This window comes from Meles meles, chromosome 11 (assembly GCF_922984935.1).
Source record: "Meles meles chromosome 11, mMelMel3.1 paternal haplotype, whole genome shotgun sequence".
In the NCBI taxonomy this organism is placed as follows: domain Eukaryota; kingdom Metazoa; phylum Chordata; class Mammalia; order Carnivora; family Mustelidae; genus Meles; species Meles meles.
Window position 1 is genome coordinate 33620735 of NC_060076.1, and position 15004 is coordinate 33635738.

At 44.5% G+C, this 15004-nt stretch overlaps 1 long non-coding RNA gene across 1 annotated transcript in view; it reads left to right on the forward strand.

The window, feature by feature from the left end:
* LOC123953326 overlaps window positions 1-12280 on the forward strand; it is a 35446-nt gene extending 23166 nt beyond the window's left edge. The window contains exon 3 of the long non-coding RNA XR_006820860.1: window positions 12190-12280. This is a non-coding gene — a long non-coding RNA (uncharacterized LOC123953326). The remainder of the gene's footprint in view (window positions 1-12189) is intronic.
* The last annotated feature ends 2724 nt before the right edge of the window (window positions 12281-15004 follow it).

Below are 15004 nucleotides of genomic sequence, written 5' to 3' on the forward strand. Positions count from 1 at the left end.
ACACCAGGAGGCCCGTAAGGGCTGGTTTTCCCTTGTCTTGGCTTGTTAAGAAGATATCAGTTAGTGGCTTGAGGTGCTTTCAGCCTGATCTATTCATTATAATGTTCCTCACTTGCCTTTTGTCTAATAATTTTAGCAGTCATCGATGATCATTGCCTCATGCTATTATTTCATCAGGAATTTTAAATATTCTATTTATTTTAATAGTATTCTAATTCTGATATTCCCACACATGTATTAGCTTTAATTCTTAAAAAAGGGCTCCATCTCATCAACTATTTGGTTACTCAGAAGTATGGTTCATAAAGGAAAGACAGGAAAGAAGCTTGATTCTTTAACTTCATTTACTTGTTTATGGAATTATGAGTTTATTCTCAAACATCCTCCAAAGTTGATGTCCTGGTTATATGTGGCTGCATATTAATTACCCCCAAAATTAGTGCCTTAAAATAACAAGCATTTTATTATGTCCCATAATTTTGAGGGTCTGGAACTTGGCCAAGATTAGCTAGCTGGTCAATTCTTTTTTTTTTTTTTTTTCCTGATCAATTTTTATGCTCGTTTGGTATCAACTGTGGTCACTTGGGGGTTATCAGCTTGTGGATGGGATGGCTGGGGGATCTGAAACAGCTTTGCTTATATGTGCAATGCCTTAGAGGCTAGAGAATTTAGCTTTGCTGGGACTGTCAACCAGAGTGCCTACACATGGCTTCTCCAGGATGGCAGTCATAGAGCTTCTTACGTGGTGGTCCAGGGCTCTCTGAGAGTGTTCCAAAAGACCCAAATAGAAGCTGGAAAGCTTTTACTGACCTATGTTCAGAAGGCATGCAGCATCACTTTGCCATATTCTATAGTTACAAGTGCGTCCCAGGACCAGTCCAGATTCAAGGAGAAGGCACCATACAAGTACATGAATCGCCTCTTACAGTTGCAGGGAATACAGAGTCAAAGACTCCCCCTAGCCTCTTTGAATGCACTTGACTCCTTCTTTCCAAGGGGTCTGGCCTTCCTTTTAATTTTGGTTGTGAGCTGGCTACAGGAGCACAGCCTTGCTCCTGTGTCCATAGTCTCCTTCAAGGCCAGAGGAATGTGGATAGTCCCATCGTGAGCAGAGTCACAGTAAGTTATCAAACTCCTGAAATGTTAGAGTGAACTTTACCACCTCCTGCCAACCCACTGCCACATGGTATCTTGTAGTCCCTGACTTAAGCTGAATATCTTCACTGAAACATCTTGGAGAACTTGGCTTTGACTTGCTTGAAGACTTGAGTGAGGTTCTGTTCTAAAAGCTTGGCCCTTTCCTAATACGAAGAAGCAATCCAACAGTAGTCACAGGGGTTTCTTGGGCAGGGCGAGGGTGCCATGGCCATGCACCTGAAATGATTGCTATTAATGGCTATCAAATATTTCATCCAGTGGATGCAACATGCTTTACCAAACCACTTCTCCACTCTTGTAAATGTTTGCACTTTTTGATTATTTATGAGTTAATGCTATATGTTTTTGCGCACAAAGCCTGTTTATTCTGTTAAATTCTTAAGCTAGATTTCCAAGAATAGAATTATTTTTTGCTCTTGATAGATTTTATCAATTTGCTTTCCAAAGAAGCAAACAATTTATATCCAGGAGCAGTGTATGTGCATATTGGCTTTTCTATAACCACAGCAGCTTTGAGAGGAATCATTTTTAAATATTTTTGCTAATTTAATAGGTGTAAAGCTGAACTTAAGGTTGCTTTGAATTTCTTTTTTTCCCTTTACTCTGTTCTAAATTGTCAGTTCTTTTCTCTTATACCAATATTATAGTGGGTGAGTTTATTTAATTTGTATCAGTTTGGTACTTACTGCTTAAGGGAAACTTAGGTTATTTAAAGCAGTGCCTCCAGTACAATTTGTATTAAAAATGTTCTTTTAACTATTTAAAAAATTCAAAACATTTAGGTTCTAAATCTTCTCAGAGATGAGCAGCAGTAACTTTTTTCTTCTTGGATTCTGCACCTACAAGAAATTTACAAGCAGGAGCAATCTGTGGTTATATCTAAAATAACTCAGAGAAAATGCAAAAAAACACCAAAAACAAACAAACCCCATAACCTGAACGCCAAACAATTAGAAATAACATTTTACATGTGTAAAACAATTAGAGGCTATAAATAGCTTTCCTATTTATTATCTCATTTGAGTTTTATGTTCATCCCTGGAGGTAGACTGGGAGGACTTATTGTGACAATTTAACAGATGAGATCATTGAGGCTCAGAGAAGTTAAGTGCATAGTGACTCAATTAGCTAACTGTGGCAGATCCGAGTAGCATCCAGGCTTTCTGACGCCAAACAGGTTTGTTCCTGCATTTATTTACAAAGTCATCGGGGCGCCTGGGTGGCTCAGTGGTTTAAGCTGCTGCCTTCGGCTCGGGTCATGATCTCAGGGTCCTGGGATCGAGTCCCACATCGGGCTCTCTGCTTGGCAGGGAGCCTGCTTCCCTCTCACTCTCTCTGCCTGCCTCTCTGCCTGTGATCTCTCTCTGTCATAAATAAAAAAATAAAAAAAAAATAAAAATCTTTATTTACAAAGTCATCAATGGTGACTCATCACATCTCAGGCAGATGGGGGTGCACTTATAAATAAGAACCTGGCCTCCTAGAGTTTATAGTTCCAATAGGAGAGAAGAGCAGTCACCAAAAAAGTAGGAAGCACAGGAGACCTAAACTACCCAGAGAACACTCAGCTCAGCCTGGGGTCAGGGGACAGGAATTAAGGCAGGATTCTTAGAGGAGGAAGTCAAGATTAATGAGTTACCTAGGCTATGAGGGTTGGGGCAAGATTGATCTAGTCCAAGGGAAGTAATTGATTGATCCAGAGATGAAGGTGTGCACAGAGGTAGACATGACAAGCCTCAGTTGGACGTAGGAGGCAAGAACGAGGGATTCATGGAAGATGAAGCCCAGGTTTCTGGCCTGAGCACCTAAGCAAATGAGGGTAGCTCTGAAAATCCTCAGGTAAATTAGAACCTTTCTTTTCCCTAGAGAAAGCTATAGTCCAATGTGACATAAGTAATTCTGACGTAAAGTGAGACGTGTTATCTGGTAGACATGTGCAAGAGGTTCTGAGGGCACAGAGGAAGTCAGGACGGAATCTGTGAGGTAGGAAGAGAAGTGTCAAGGAGATTTCTCAGAGGAGGTGATAAAAATGTGGAGAGTGCAAAAGGGTTCCCAGTAACAGAGGTGTGACAGAGCTGGGAGCTCTGTTTGCCGAGGTGCAGAGTGAAAGTGGGAATTCTCTGGGAGCTGGAGAGGCTATGGGGCTGAGAGGTATGGACTTCCTCTTGATAATGGGCTAGGATTCAAGGTATCTGTCTTCAGTCACTAGAATGTAGCTGCATCCATGAGAATGTAAGTTGCCCAGGGGCAGTCAGTGAATAGTGTCTGATACATAGCAGGCACTCAGGGAATAGTTTTTGAATGAATGAGTGGTTGGTGATAATGAAATCTTTGCCTTATCTTCCATATTGTTGGGGGATTTCCCAATACCATCTATTTTATTTGATGATATATGTTTCATAATGAGGCTTAACATACAATATCTATATACTTAAACTAGATTTTATTCATATGTTGAACCTTTTTAAAGGCAACCACTAATTCTTTTAAATAAAAATTAATATATAAGTGGTTTTTGTGGGTCCATAAGTGTTGCATATTATGTAAGAATTGAGAAATGCATGGACCATTTTGAAAATATAAATAGATGCTAAAGCATTTTAGTTGATGCTGTTCTCATTATCATTAAAAGTTGGAAAAGATCCGGGGTGCCTGGGTGGCTCAGTGGGTTAAAGCCTCTGCCTTCGGCTCGGGTCGTGGTCCCAGGGTCCTGGGATCAGCCCCACGTCGGGCTCTCTGCTCCGCAGGGGGTCTGCTTCCCTTCCCCTCTCTCTGCCTGCCTCTCTGCCTAGTTGTGATTTCTCTAAATTAAATTAAAAAAAAAAAAGTTGGAAAAGATCCAATAACTAAAATCATTTCTAAATTCCAATAACTAAAATCAATCTCTCTGCCTGCCTCTCTGCCTAGTTGTGATTTCTCTAAATTAAATTTAAAAAAAAAGTTGGAAAAGATCCAATAACTAAAATGATTTGAACAATTTTTAGATATTTCTAGACTATGTTATATCCTGGAACCAGTAATCTAAAAGCTTGATGGGTTTAACAAGTATTTTCAGTGCTCGCTTCAGCAGCACATATACTAAAACAAGTATTTTCAAATATCATCATTGTTGGGGTGATCAGTAATACTTAACAACCAACAAAAGTTACCAAATGTTAGAGATTGGGGATCCCTTTGACTTCTGATCCATCTTTTCATTGCAAAGGTGGGAGACTGGGGTCCAGAGAGGGAAAGGGACTTGTCCAGGATCACACAGCAAATTAGAGGCAGAGCCAAGAATAGTGTCAGGATGTTTGACTCTTAGTCCATCACCCTATTACTCCAGGCTGCAGTGGTTGTTGTCTTGTCTGTCTAGAACCCCTCCTCCACTTTGGGAAGTGACATCCCTCTGGGCACAGGGATGGGCATGTTCTAGGCCAATTGTTTTAGATACTTCACTCTTTCTGGCCTTAGTCATTGGTTAAAAGGATGAACGTGGGGGCGCCTGGGTGGCTCAGTAGGTTAAAGCCTCTGCCTTTGACTCAGGTCATGATCTCAGGGTCCTGGGATCAAGCCCCGAATCGGGCTCTCTGCTCAGCAGGAAGCCTGCTTCCCCCTCTCTCTCTCTGCCTGCCTCTCTGCCTACTTGTAATCTCTGTCTGTTAAATAAAATAAATAAAATCTTAAAAAAAAAAAAAAGGATGACTGTGTGACCCAAATTTGACCAATCAGAATCCTTCCCTAGAATTTCCAGAAATAAAAGGACCTGTTGTCTCTGGTTGTGAAGCTGTGAAGATATGAGTTCAGAGCTGGGTGGCTAGTCCTGTGTCACATGGAAAGCATGAGAACAAAAGTTAGAGAGAAAGGAGAGGCGGTCTAGATGGGAGTTGAATTACTTATTCTAGTCACCAAGGTGTATCCATCCCGAAGTTTTTTTTTTTAGCTCTTTTTTATCTCTAAACCAGTGAAAATCTTAACAATAACCACCTGATTTTTTTCTTCTTTTGCTTAAGCAAGTTGGACTTCAGTTTCTATTCCTTGCACCCAAAGAGTCTAGCCCAGGATTTCTCAACAGCAGCAGTATTGACATTTTGGAACAGATCATTCTGTGTTGGGAGGGGCTGCTGTGTGCACTGTACGATGGTTAGCAGCAGCCCTGGCCTTTACCCCACTAGATGCCAGTAGCACCCCACCCCGATTGTGACAACCAAAAGATGTTTCCAGACCTTGTTAGATGTCCCCTGGGGGATGGGGCAAAATTGCCCCTGGCTGAGAACCACTGGTCTCATCTTATTTAAATAAACAAACAACAAACTGGTTAAGAAAAACTGAAATTCAGTGAGATGTGGGACTTTTTCAAGGTGGCAAAGACAGGAATACCAAATCAAGCAGAAAGGATCCAGGAAGTGACACTGCAAAGATGTTGGAACATGCAGATGTTGGCTCTCAGAGCTGTTGGAATAATAACAAACTCCACAAAATGATTTGGGATTTTACCCATGACACAGGCGGTAACTCTTTACTTCAGAATTCTCACGCATCTCACGAGATGGTGAGACAAAGCAATGCCGGTTTTATTTCTGTTGTTTTAGATCTTTCTGGTGAATGACTTGGAGGTCTGGGTTCAGCGAACTTTGGGTGTTTCCAGAAAGCTTACCACATGCCCTTCTGAAGGAGATATCCAGGAAGCCAAACCTTGTTACAATTAAAATAAGATTCATTGCACGATGATGTTTATGTGAGATCATTAAAATACCATGAAGAATCAGCTTCATTTTTGTTAGAACCATTTTTGAGGTGTTGCTCTTCAGAGGAGGCATTGTGAGGGAAAGAGGACTAGCACAGGAATCAAGAGATCTAGATGCAAGCTTGACTCTGCCACTAATGCTGTGTGACACTGTACAAGTGTCTGCCTTTCTCTGGGCCTCAGTTGCCTTCTCTGTATAATGAGGGGTTGGATCAGACAACACTGAGGAGATTTCTAGCACTGGCCTTCAATGATTCTTGTAGACAGATACTATGTCATATTTATCTTGGCAGTTCTATCCCCAACCCAAGACCTGGTGAAGCCCCAGAAACAAAATAGCACTAAGCAAATGCTAATTTTGTTTTTTAAAGATTTTATTTATTTATTTGACAGAGAGAGATCACAAGTAGGCAAAGACATAGGCAGAGGGGGGGTGGGGGAAGCAGTCACTCTGCTGAGCAGAGACCCTGATTCAGGGCTTGATCCCAGGACCCTGGGATCATGACCTGAGCTGAAGGCAGAGGCTTAAACCACTGAACCACCCAGGCACCCCTAAGGAGATGCTTATTAAGTGCACAGATAACTGAATTACTTAGGAGATAAATGACACTAACATCCCAGCTTCCACAGATGCGTAGAATTGGAGAAGATCTTAGAGTTGAAAGGGATCTTTAAGCTTATTTAGTCAAATTTCCCAACCAAAGCTGAATCCTCTACCTTACTTCTGACAGATGGACATATACTTTCTGCTTAATACTTTGGATGACAGGGAACTCACTGTCCATAGGGGCAGCCAATTCCACTTTTGGATAAGTCTAGGTATTAGAAAATTCTCTTTTTATCTGGAACTTAAATTAGCCTTCTTATAGCTGTCACTTGCTTCTACTTTTATTTTTTTAAGTTAATTTTCATTTTAATCCAAGAATATATGTACATAACTTGAAAAGTCTGATATTACTAAAAGTCTTTCTTATTTATTTATTTATTAACATGTAATGCATTTTTTGTCCCAGGGGTACAGGTCTGTGAATCATCAGTCTTACACACTCCACAGCACTCATCATAGCACATACCCTCCCCAGTGTCCATCACCCAGCCACCCCATCCCTCCCCGGACCCTCCAGCAACCCTGTTTGTTTCTTGAGATTAAAAGAGTCTCTTAAGGTTTGTCTCCCTCCCAATCCCATCTTTTTTCATTTTTTCCCTCCCTTCCCCCCCATGACCCCTACCCTGCCTCTCAAATTCTTCATATCAGAGAGATCATATGATAATTGTCTTTCTCTGATGGAAGAGTCTTATTTATAATGAAAAATAACTATCTTCCTCATCCTTTCTCATTCGACAAGGCTGCTTCCTCCAGACAACTGCTTTCCATTTCTTTAGCTGTTTTTTCTGCCTTTTACACATTTCTAATTGATATGCTTATACTGTTATTTCTTGATTTATAAATCTTAACCATTATCTATTGATTACCTCCCTATGCTATCACAACGTTTGCTTTAGTCAGTATTCGGTGTTTTCATTGGTATGACTGCATAAATATTATTTAATGCTAAGTCAAGTAAAATGCTGTGTTTTTCTGGGGCACCTGGGTGGCTCAGTGGGTTAAAGCCTCTGCCTTCGGCTCAGGTCATGATCCCAGGGTCTTGGGATTGGAGCCCCGCATCACATGGGGCTCTCTGCTCAGCAGGGAGCCTACTTCCTCCTCTCTGCCTGCCTCTCTGCCTACTTGTGATCTCCCCCTGTCTGTCAAATAAATAAATAAAATCTTTTTAAAAAAATGCTGTATTTTTCTTCTTGTACTTTTGGTTTTCCTGGAATTAATAATTGCTTTGGTTAGTTTTCTTTTTTTTTTTTTAAGATTTTATTTATTTGATATAGAGCGAGAGATCACAAGTAGATAGAGAGGCAGGTAGAGAGAAAGAGGGAAGCAGGCTCCCTGCTGAGCAGAGAGCCCGATGCAGGGCTTGATCCCAGGACCCTGAGATCATGACCTGAGCCAAAGGCAGAGGCTTAACCCACTGTGCCACCCAGGCGCCCCACTTTGGTTAGTTTTCTATGTACTTTTCTCTAATTATTCTCAAATACTTCATCTAAACTGTAAAATTCTTAACACATCATTTAAAAAAGTTTTTATTTTTATCAAAGTTACATATTACATATATGTGTGTATATATATAGTTATATATAGTTTAAAGAGTCAAATCATTCCATAAGATTTGACAGTGATAAGCCACAATATACACTTGTATAATGTATATTGTATATATGTATATATACATATGTATATATTGTATTGTATATTGTATATGCATGTATTATATATTGTATATACATATACTATATATTTATATACATACGTTGTATATACATATACATATATATTGTATATACATATATATAATATGTATATATTGTATTGTATATTGTATATATGTGTATAGACATTTCAGAAAGCGCCTTTACCCAAATCTGAACAACAGCTGTGGGTTGTGTGTTTTTGTAACAGATTACCAGAGAGGGGAGATGATCAGCTTAAGATACACAACAAACACCCAAAAGAGCAGAGCCTTTAACACAGTCCATCATTTTCCCAACTGTGCTTGTGTCTGGAAACATTATTTTGAGTCCAGACTGGCCAATGGCAAAGATAAGGGGCATGGGGGATGACTCCTGGGATGTGACTCACTTCTAATACACTAGAAGAAATCATCTCTTTGCAAATCAGGACTCGGCAACTGGCAGGACTGAGTGGGGCTGGCAGCCATCCGAAGCATCAGTGTGAAAGTCGAGAATGTCTCCACGCCCTGTAATCCCACAAATAGGGTCTCACTTTTTCAAGACTCCTAAACAGTGTTACACAAACCCTCCAGGGGCTTAAACTTGACACACAGACAGGTAAGCAGGGGCAGGTATGTAATCTCTTCACACGTCCCTGTTGCCACTTCCCTAGCTGGTAGAGAACAGTATTGTTTTAATCCCCATGAGGCAGATCTCTTCTTGCTTCTGTTGGAAACCAAAAGGGAAGGATGAGAAATGGCCCCAGGCCTGAAGTCAAATCATTCTCATTTTGCAAAAGTGAGCTCTATAATGTGGAAAGGAAGCTACATTCAGAAACAACCAGAACAATCCCCATGCAATTAGGACTGTGGAGAGGGCCCCTTTTGACACATGTCTGAGGGGGTTGATTGAGACTGACTCCTAAGTCCCCCAGAGGTGGGCGGTTGCCTGTCTCTGGTGGTTTTGACCAGAAATAAGGTGGGGAAGATTTGTCTCCTTCCATTTTAGGGTGGCCCTGCCAGGGAAGATGGATGTGATGTTTTCTCGTGCAGCCCCCAAATATTCCTGACCCTCTTCCTCAGCCTTAATCTCCTAACTCTCCAAGGCTCAAGGTCTCATAATTTGTAATTATTTACAAACCTTTGGGGAGCATCACTAAGCGTGACCCTGCAGCTGCTCAGACAATGGACAGACCATCTGCTGCGGGGACTCACACCCAGAACACCTGGGAGCAGATGTGCGGAGCCCAGGGCAGGACAAGCAGTCTGGCCTCGAAAGGCGAACAGGGAAGTGATGAGTCTCCCAGCCCACTTCCCTGACTCTGGAGTCCATTGATTCATGTGGGTTGGGAAAAGCTGGTAGTAGAGACCACAGAGCCGTAGAGTTAGAAGAAATCTTTGTGACATGCTATTTGAGAGAGAAGAAGGAGAGGTGGAGGGTCCCAGCTATTCAGGAGGGCCTTGCCCCAGCCATCCAGCAGACTGGTGCCAGAGCTGCTAATAGTAATGACAGTAGTTGAGCGCTCACAGTATGCCAGGCATGAAACAAATGCTCTGTATCCATTACTGACTCATTTAATCATCCCAACAACTCTGGGAGGGGGATACCATTATTTCTCTTATTCTTGAGATAAGCAAAATGAGGCTCAGAGTGGTGAAGTAATTTGCCAAAGCTGTGGTTTCTAGAAGGGGGCAGGAACAGAACTTGAACCTAGGCCTGTGCTCACGGACTCTAGTGAGAGGTCAGGTAGGACCATACTTTGGATAGAAATTGGCATATTGCATCCACCTCTGTCCCTGTGTTCATATGTCAGTCACCACTAATTCACGGAAGAATCCAGGAGGCTGAGGAGGAGCCAGGAGGCCGTGGGTCCCAGCTGCCTGCCTGACTTGCTGTGTAACTTGGGACGTGTATCTTCCTTTCCCTCTCTGACCCTCAGTTTCTTCATCTCTTGGGTAAGGTGATGAAAGTGTATTCTGTGCTACAAACAGGGGTGTTCACATGTTGTGGACATATTTCTGTCTGGTTCTCAATGGCAAAGGGAAAAGGCCACCAGAGGAGATTCTGGGTGGTGGCAGAGGGCCTGGCCTCCCAAGAGGCCACCAGCCTAGCCCACCAGCCAGGCCAACATAAAACCCTGGCTTTTGTTTGACTTGGCTTCTTGTACCTTGTTTAGTCTGGGGAGCCGAGCTTATCCTGCTGCCTTTGTCACAGGCCATTAGTACACACATAATCCCTAGGGGTTTACTGCTAGCTGCTTTCTCTAGGAATTCAGGGAGGGCCACAGCGGGAGCTCAGCTATTAGGAGCCTTCCCCCTGCCCCCCACCCCTTTCTTCAGAGCTGCCTCAGCTGAGAACCCATGGCAGTGTCTGTTCGTGGTCTACTATTCTGGCTGTGTGACATTAGGCCAGTCTCTCCCCCTCTCTGGGCCCTTGTCTGCACATCTGTGCAGGCAGAGAGCTGGCTCAGATGCCCTGAAGGGACTTCAACTTCTCGAGGATCAGAAATGCATTCCTATGTGGTTTCTCCCCCTGGAGGCCTCCCTTGTCCCTCTACTACCCCCCCCCCCCCCAATTCTAAAACAATTTGTAGCACCTCCCAGGCCTCTGCTGATCCCATCCCTGCTCCGAGCCTGGGGCAATCACTCCCTCATTCAACCTTCTGCTTGTAAATTGGGGATAATAATAGTACGGAATAACTCACCCTGCTGCTTTGGGGATTAACTAATTAGTGGTTATTCAAGGATGGAGGAACACTGCACTGCTCCCATTTAGGACACTTTTCCGCCTCCGAGTTCCTTCTACTGTCTGCATAATTTCAGGGAGTTAGTTGAGAGTCCTGACTTCGAGCACCCTGCTGTGTAGGTGGAGAAACTGAGGCCCAGGAGGAGAAGGGATAGTCTAGGACCGTTGTCATTTTGTAGCAGAGAGGGGACTTGAATTTCTGTCTCATGCTCCTCCAGCATGCATAGTAGTCGTGGTCCTTGTTTGTGGCAGTGAGCCCTGGGCTGGGATGGAAGACGCATACAAAGGTTCCTGCACCTGGGCTTGGTTCCCCTGGGGCTCCGCAGCTTGGTGTCAGGACCAAAATTGGGCTTCAGCCAGACCTGGTTGCCAGTCCTGGCATCTTGGCCTACTGAGTGACCTTGGGCATGTCACCCTTGCTTACTCCTTAATTATCAGTTTCTTCCTCTGCAAATGTGGATAATGACACCTCCCTTAAAGGCTGCCATGAAGAGTAGCCCCGAGCCGGCATTCAGGAAACGGTTGGTATTATGCTATTATGTTGTTGTTTTCATTGGCTGCCATGATGGCCCAAACTCATCAGCAGAGCTGGCAGCCAGTCTTTAGGAGCAGACACTCACTAAGTGCCCCTGTGCGCTAACCCTGGCTGGGGCTCCTACCCACAGCACCCCATGTCAGCAAAGGAGATGTTGTTACCCCATTTGACAGAGGTTTAGAGAGGAAAAGGACTTGCCAAAACCATGTTTGCTTTAGAAGTGACATGACTTCATTTTTAGTTTCTTCTCTTTCCTTGTCATCTCTCATTGTCCCCCACCCTTTAACTCCTGCCCATTCCCCACCCCCTTTACTGGAGAGAAGGGTGGGTGATGAGTGGCTCACTGCAGGAGCAGCCCAGGCCCTTCATAGCCCCTCACACTTCATCTCCATTAGAATATCTAAACTCATCTCAGGGGTACGTAGCTGGCTGGGTTGGTAGAGCATGCAACTCTTGATCGTAGGATTGTGAGTTCAAGCCCCATGGACATAGGGCTTACTTAATTAAAAAAATAAAAACCTCATCTTGGAAGTCAGGTATTTGCTGGAAGCCACGTGTGGGTGCAGGGAGCTATTGGGTCTGACCAGGCTCAGCGTGGGAAGACAGTGTGAATTACACCTGCTTCAGCACTGGGTATGGTCTTCTCTGTAATAATATTGATGATAATCTTCGTATTAGCTCCCAATCCTGAGAACTCTTGGAGAGTAACACACGGTGCTAAGCAGCCATTATTTCTTCATTGCAGGCCCTAGGTTCTGTATCACGTACTACCAGCTCCATTTTACACATGAAGAAATGGAAGTTCAGAGAGACAAAGTGACTTGCTCAATGTCACATAGCTGGTAAGTAGCTGTGATTTAAACCCAAGTCTTTTGCCCCTGAGGCCTGCGCATATAGCCAGATTCTATATTCCTCTGAACTCCTTCACCCTCCCAGCGACCTGGCACTGACCCAGGCCCAAACCTGCATTGTCCCCAGTCACCTCCATCCTCCTGATTCTTGCAGCTGTCCTCTCACCTAGATGACAGATATGTGTATAAGCAGTCTGTTCATCTGTTAAATGGGAATAATATTAATGGCCACCTTGCAGGGTATCGAAGGTAGCATGTGAGCAGAACACTCATCCAGATGGCTGACATACGGTGAGCACATCATCAGTGGCAGTTGTCACTATTATTGACATGACCTTGGCCTCCTATGGAGTCCACAGAATAAGGAGGTTCATATGCTAATGCAAAAGAGAAACCACAGGAGGTCATGGGCAAATAGGATGGAGCGTCCTGTCTCTGATGACCTATTGAGGCTGTAGCCAGGACAACAGCACACTATAGAGAATGGGTCCTTGTCCCTGAGGCTGGTCCTGGGGTAGCAAGAGCAGGTATAGTTTGTGGAGGCCCCAGAGGGAAAACCAGTGGGGAGGAACTGCTGGAGGGAGGCGGGTGTTTAAAGGCCCAAAGAAGGAAAAGGCTCCCCTGAGTGTTGAGCTCCCCCGAACTGGAGGTGTGTGAGGCTGCAGGCTACCTGGCACTCGTGTGGCAGAGGGCATGTTAGTGGCTGTGTCACATGATGTCTGAGGTCTCAGGACAGGGCCCAGCATCAGCAAAAGAGTTTTCTGGCAGGTCTATCTATACAGGTGGGTTGTGCTGCTTCCGCAAATGGCAGCAAGGTTCAAATCCTAGGGAGCACTGAAGCAGAAGCTGGATGAGCCCCTGAGAGCAAGGTCGTTGAAGGGCTTGTGCATCAGATAGCAGGTGGGATTAGATGGCTCCTCAGTGCGAGGTGACACGGCATTGGAGGAAGAACAAGGGACTGGAGTCTAACCTGAGGTCCAGTCTAGGCTCCAGCACATGCTGTCTGGGTGGCCTTAGGCAAGAGTCTTTTCCTCTTTGAGCTGTGTTTCCCTCACCTGTAAAATGAGAATTACAATCTCTGTCCTGCTTACCTCCCAGGATTTAGTGAAGGGTCAGAGACATGCAGACTATAAAAAGGCTTTGTGAACTCTGAGGCCACTGGGAAGTATTCTTCTGATCCTCTCGGATCAGATATCCCCTCTCGGGGATAGAGAAGGGAGTGGAGAGGAAGGAGAGAGGAGAGAGAGAGGAGAACGGAGGATGTATCTGGGTTTGTGCTGGGCTCTGGATGGGAGAAGAAAGGACTTTGTAGCAGGAAGTTTGCTCCTCTTACGGCTGCAGCAATAGTTTGAGTCTCTAGAATAGTGCTATGTACTAGAACTTTCTGCAGTGATGGAAGTATTCTTTATTTGCACTGTCTAAACAGTAGCCACTAGTTACAAGTGGCTATTGAACCCTTGAAAAGCAGCTAGTATAACTAAAGGGCTAAATTAAAAATTTTTACATTTAGATAGCCACATATGGCAAGGGCTACCATATTGAACAGCTCAGCTCTGGAGAAGGCAACAGGAACCTCCCTCCTTCCCACCATCCCTACCCTTGCTTCCCAAGCAGGTGGTGTGGCCCCACACTGGCTGGGCACTACAGAGGTCACCAAAATGAACAAGACATGGTCTCTGCCCTTGGAGTGTTCTCAGCTCATTCTAGGAGGTGAGAAGATTGACATTTTGGTAGGAATTACAACCCAAGGCAAGGCATACAGCTCTATGGCTGTGCGGGAATAAAAGGAAGGAGCCATCACTTACTTGGCTGGGGCTCCAGAGGCTGCATGTGAAGGATGAAGTGGGACATTGTAGGCAGGAAAATGCCTTTCTGATGAGTGGGCAGCGTTGACAAAGTCTTGAGGGCATGAAAGAGCACAGAGTATTGGGGGAGTGAAGGCTGGCCTGAGAATGAAGGTGGGCCAGCAGCAGGGAGCAAATCCCAGCGTCCCTGTTCCAGTCACTCAAGGAATGTCTGCTGGAGGGGCTGGCCCTCCAGCATGCCCAGTACCATTCAGAACAAGGGAAAAGGAATGCTTTGCGGGTCTCCTCCCTCTGCCCCTTATTTGTCTCTTTCCCTTACCTTCATGGAAGGGCCCTCATGTCCTCCTTTGGTAGATCCCTGAGAGTCTTCCTTCTGTGAGCACAGCTTCCTGTCCTCAGCCTTCCCCTGAGAACTTGCTCATGACTCAGGCTCCAGCATTACTGGGCTGGGCTGTCTCCTTGTTTCACAGGTCCTGGGCTGACAGCCTTACTGACTTCCCAGTTGACATTCCTGCCTCCAGCCCCACCTTACTCCAGCCCAACCCCACATCAGCTGGGAGAACCTTCCTCACAATAACTGGAGAAGCAGCAACTGGAAGACCTGGCTAAAAATTGGTTCTGGACAAGATGTGTACATGTCTTCACTGACCACCACCCCCTTGCAGGGAGAAAATATCCTGCCCAAGGATTTGGTGTGGCCCAAATTTAAGGAAAGCTTTGGCCAGCATAGCCATTGGATATAGTGCAAGGCACATGGTTGGCAGCCTTCCCAATGCTCTCTCACCGTTTGCTCCCTCCTAATAGAACCCTGATGTGATTGGGATAGCCTGCTCATTACACAGCCACAGCCATCTGCTTCTGGAGCACTCTGACCCACCCTCAGCTTTAGAGATGAGTATGATTG